Genomic DNA, 5,577 nt, shown 5'->3' on the forward strand with positions numbered 1-5,577 from the left:
GTAATCATTGTTAGAATTCCTTTAAAGACCAGGCACACTAATGTACTATTGGAGGAGCTATGACTTGGTCAAATTTTCCTGAAAATTTAGAACTATACTCAATAAATCTCTAAATAGTGCATACCATTTGACTCAGTGATGTCACTACTAGAAACATGCCAAAGAGATCAATGGAAGACTGAGAAAACTAGTACATACTGACACAATTATAATATACTTTATATTGTAGTAAAGTGTTAGAAACAAAGTTAGAGTCTGTTAATTGGAGGAATCACTAGAGAAATTATGGCCTTTGAATGTAGGGTAATATTATTGCATCATAAGCAATTACAAAAAAAGGATGAATTCAGTAAAACAGAAATTTACATTGTGATAAAGTGAGAAAAAAAAAACATGAAAAAATTACCCAATTACTTTGGCAATATAAAGAAAAATAACTTTGAAAGACCTAAGAACACTAATCAATTTGATGACCAATAATGATTTTAGAAGACTGATAATGAACAAACATTTGGAAGAAAGATGTATTAATATAGAATGGTAAATATATTTGCATGAAAGGATAGTGTATAGATTTTTTTAAACTTGATTTTACTTATTTGTTAAAAAGAGGGCATGCATGGGAGCAGTGGAGGGAACAAATTTTAGGGGAAGGGTAAGTAAATAGAGGTTAAAAATACAGTAAATTAACAATGAATCATTAAAATACAGAGAAAAAAGCAGGTAAGGAATGTGAAATATACTTAAAAAACAAAATGAATGTAGCATAAGAGAATTGTTTCCTTTGCAATCCTCTTTTTACTTTTCTTTGCATTTCAAAATCTTATTTGTTAACGATGGATAATTTTATATTCCAAAATTTAATTCGAATACAATATGAGACTTTGAATATGGTTTGACATCTCAGGTTCCTTCCATTTCTGCCATTATGTGATTAGGTGATCTCTCTTTTATGATTTCCATAGTATACCGACTGCCACTAATTTGCTAAGTAAAGCCTAGTGAAATTAAATACCTTAAATAAATTTAAGTCACTTCCAAAGGTAGCAGATTTACAGGATCTTGTAAAAAGAGATTAAAAAATGAATAGATAATGATTGTGATAAAAGATATTTAAAATAAGTATAGAGATGCCAAAGCCAAAAACATCTAAGGGATTGAAAGTCTGACACCAACCTCTTCTACTGTTTCACACTAATAGCCATCTGCTCCAGATGACGCTCTTCCTTATTCCCTGAATTCATCAGGCTTTTGTTCTCATTTGATGCTTTGCTAACATTTCTCCCCAAATCCATAATACCTTCTCTTTTCCTTGATGCTTATCAAAACACTACCATGCTTCTAGGACCTAACCCAAATCTCACTTCTCTATCATGATCCCTGATGATTTCGGTTCATATTGATCAATGAGTAACAAATGAAAGAAAACCCTGTTATCAAGCACTTACTGTGTCCCAGGCATTATCTTAAGTGCTCAAAATACAGAGAAAAAATGAGACAGTTCCTACACTCAAGAGGATTTTAATAGTGACAATGACACATAGAAGAGGGTGCTACTTCAAATTCCATAGAAAAACCTGGTAATACAGAAGATGCAGTGACAGGCAGATGACAATACCTGGATGTTTGGGGGAGGGGTGTGTGTCAGTAGGGCTCATGATTAGACCAATGTAAGGATAACATATTGCCTCATAATTTAACTTAAATCCTTCTCTAATTGTTTAATCTCTGAAAGAAATAGCTAGATGTTAGGGAGATGCTAAGCTGCTCAAGGTCAAGATATATATCAAATTCATTTCAGTACAAAGGTACTAAATTACTTCATATGGGGTAGATGCTATATTCAGCCTTTACCAAGGTGAACAAAATGGGCAGTAGTCCAACCTACAAGGTTTGTAAAGCAATGAAAATTCTTTGATTCCTTTATTGTGATAATGATAACAATATACTTATTTGCTCCTTAGTTTTATTTTTGTTTAGTATTCAAAACTAAACTAAACCTTTGTTTAGAATATAGCAAGAATACATACATCTACTACTCCAAATTAGGGTGAGATATAGATTTCTTTGTTTATATATTAATAGATTTAATTTGGAAGATTTATCATTTTACAGATGAGGAAATTGAGATACAGAAAAGACACAGGAAAGTCAAAGGTCATAAAGGAATTAAGTTGCACAGTCAGGATAGGAGTTTGAGTCTTTTGACCCTCCCTCCCTTCCTTATCCCCCCACCCAAACCAATCCTGTTTCCCTTACACTATGCTGTTTTTGGCATACACATCTGTTCAGGTTCTCCAAATGGATGTGGATCTTCTCTTGAAGTATATGCAGTTCCATACCTGTATGTAGGACAATATATTCATGGAGACAATACAGGTTTAAATGTCCATTGCTTTCTCCTTATGTTTTCTGTGGTCCTGATTCTAGGACATTATATTTTGTTTTGTTTTGTTTTGCTTTTGGGAGGGCAATTGGGGTTAAGTGACTTGCCCAAGTCACGTGCCTAGTAAGTGTGTCAAGTGTCTGAGGCCGTATTTGAACTCATGTCCTCCTGACTCCAAGGCCAGTGCTCTATTCATTATATTTTGATCCTCCTCCAATACCTTTATCTTAAGACTTTATATCAAAACATTTATTAGAAGGGCATTTGAAATTTGGTATAATTTAGGCACAATGGTAGCAACAATATCCTAAGCTCACACTCTGCTCCCATGCAAGTTTAGTTGTTGCTTAAAAGATATTGAGACTGTTTTTGAGACTTATTTGGTTCAGGAGTCTAAAGACACATACTGTTGACATCACTTCAACATCACCTGAATAAAGGATAATCAGAAATTCCAAGGGTGCTTTGATATTTGACTGAATGATAATGTGTAACTGATGCAAGAGAAATTTACATATCTGAATCAATGTAAGTTTTCCTCAATTCTATCCTTGAATATCTTTCCCTTGTTATGGCTAAGGAAACCATTTTTGCTAAATGTTGAATAATGTGAAACTGTCTCATTTTGTCATAATATTGAAGCTACAGAAGCAGATGACTAGCCTATTTCAGGGTTATTCTGGACGATTGTAATGTAATACCAAGCAAAGGCAACTTCCCAGGTTCAAAATACCAGCATAGGCGCTCTCTATTTTATTCAGTGACAAACCAAGAACAGAGAAGATCAAAACATGACATCATTCAAAATACAGCATTTACTAAGTGTGATTAAATAATCTCCAAGTACTACCCCACCCCAGGACCTTCCAATCATTCAATCAATTACAAAGTCCCTGTTCTAAATACTTCTCCACCCCTAGGCTATACCTTAATTAAGTCCACCACAAAGCCCCTCTTCTCAAATGGAGATTAGTTTCCAAACATAAGGTCAAAAGTTCCCCACCCCTGGATCACAATTGAATCTACCCCAGAGTTACATCAAGTTTAAACACAGCACTTAATACCCAAATGGAGGTCTTTTCTTCATCTTGACATGAGGCAAGTTCTCAGCAATCCTAATTCCTGGGGAGACAAGGCTTAGCAAGGCCATAAGATACATTGCCAGTCCCTTCATGAATTCATCCTCTGTCTGTAGAACAGTCCTAGAACCCCTGAACACATTAGCAAAGCCCTCTCCCAGGATTTCTGTAAACATACAACAAGAAAATCCTTCTTCAGGGCTTCTGAACCAACAGAAAGGCTCCCAGACCCCTGCAACAACAGCACTGTCCCTCACCAGTGGACAGTATTCACTCTCTGTCTGCAGGACAGTCTCAGGGCTTCTTAGCGAACAGCCAGGTTCCAGGACTTCTTCAACAAAAGGACTGTCTTTCACCAGTGGACAAATCTGGCAAAACAACATCAAAACAGACAGACAAAGTACCAGCAAAACAGCCATGTCTCCTCAGCCCTTGGCAGCTCAGGGGGCAGGTCTCAAAAGTCCAGGGCAATTCAAAGCGGCCACCAGCAATTCTCTTAGTCTCTCTCTCTCTCCACGAGGTGCTGCTTCCAAAAAGATCTTCCGCCTCTCTCTTGTCTCTCCAAATCTATGTCACCAGCTCCTCCCAGTTCAGGATTTTCTTTTCACATCTACAAGTCCATCCCACAGGTGGGATTAACAAGCTCTGGGTTTTAACACAATCAATTTGAAAACCAAGCCAATACAGGGGAATCTTTAATTGCCATTACTATCACAACGATGTCTCAAATTCAATGTGTATCAAACACAACTAATTTCCTTCTCTCCCCTCCCCCAAACCCATCCATCTTATGAACTTCTTTGTTGAGGTTAAAGTCACCACCTTCTCTCCCGCTATCTATGTTTGCAAATTCAGGTCATTCTCCATTTATCTTTCTCCCCAACTGCCTCATATTAGCACCTACCTCAGAGTGTTGGTGTAAGGAACAAATGAGATAGTATTTGTAAAACACTTAGGATGTTGCTACACATATAGTAGGTTTTTAATATTTATTTCCTTCCATTCCTTATTCCCATATCCAGTCTGTTTTCAAGACTTGGGAATTTCATCTCCACAGCATTTCTTACTTGTCACCTCTACTCTCTACTTACAAGACTAGCACTCTAATTCAGAATTCAAAGTCTCTTACCTGGCCAATTGCACTACCCTCCTCTTTGTTTCCAGTCTTTCCTTTCTCTAATACATTGTCCATGTGATTGCCAAACTAATTCCTAAAATACAAATCTGTCCATGTCACTGCATGCTAAAGAAGCTATTTCAGTTCCTTATTGACTCTAGAATAGCATTAAAATTTTTTATTTGGCATTTCATGACTTTTAACATTTGATTCTATTTTACCTTTGTAAGCATATTTCATATTATTTCCATTTCTATCTTTTATATCATAGACAAGTCGCTTACTTGCTATATATAAAGTGCTCTACAAATCATGAAATACCATGTAAATATTAGCTTTTCTTGTTAAATCATAGAATATGGCATTTCTGAAACACTGAAATTTTGCATAAGGCAAAAAACAACAACAATAGAGAGATGACTTTTAAGTAGCTTTTAGTTTATTTCCAATTATAATTGCTCCATAGGGGATATCATTCTAGAAATATATGTCCAGAAAAGAAAGTGGGGTAGTCATATAGTAAGGTTTATGGTAAACAGGTGGACACTGACATCTACAAAATATTAACAAATAAATAGATAGAGATGAATGGCTACATAAACAAACCCATAATTGAATAAATTAATAAATGAATGAATAATATATTTTTTAAAAAGAAAATGATCAGTTAAATAGGAGACACACCCAAGCAAATTCATTATAAAACTAAAAAAATAAATGTAAAGAACAGCAAACAAATGAGTGGTGGATGGGATCTTTGGGGTGTTTGTAATATTCTCTTTCACCATCAAGAATAGTGGTGCCACCACATCTGGAAAATATTATAGGGAAGTAGAAGAGCAGGAGTATAACAGAAGGGGGAATGATAAAAGGGAGGGAAAATTGGGGGAGGCAGTGGTCAGAAGCAAAACACTGGTGAAGAGGGGAGGAGGGAGGACAGGGTGAAAGGACAGAGAGAGAGAGAGAGAGAGAGAGAGAGAGAGAGAGAGAGAGAG

Source organism: Petaurus breviceps, unplaced genomic scaffold, assembly GCF_028583685.1.
Source record: "Petaurus breviceps papuanus isolate PSGF00001 unplaced genomic scaffold, PetGlider_PUasm1.0 183, whole genome shotgun sequence".
In the NCBI taxonomy this organism is placed as follows: domain Eukaryota; kingdom Metazoa; phylum Chordata; class Mammalia; order Diprotodontia; family Petauridae; genus Petaurus; species Petaurus breviceps.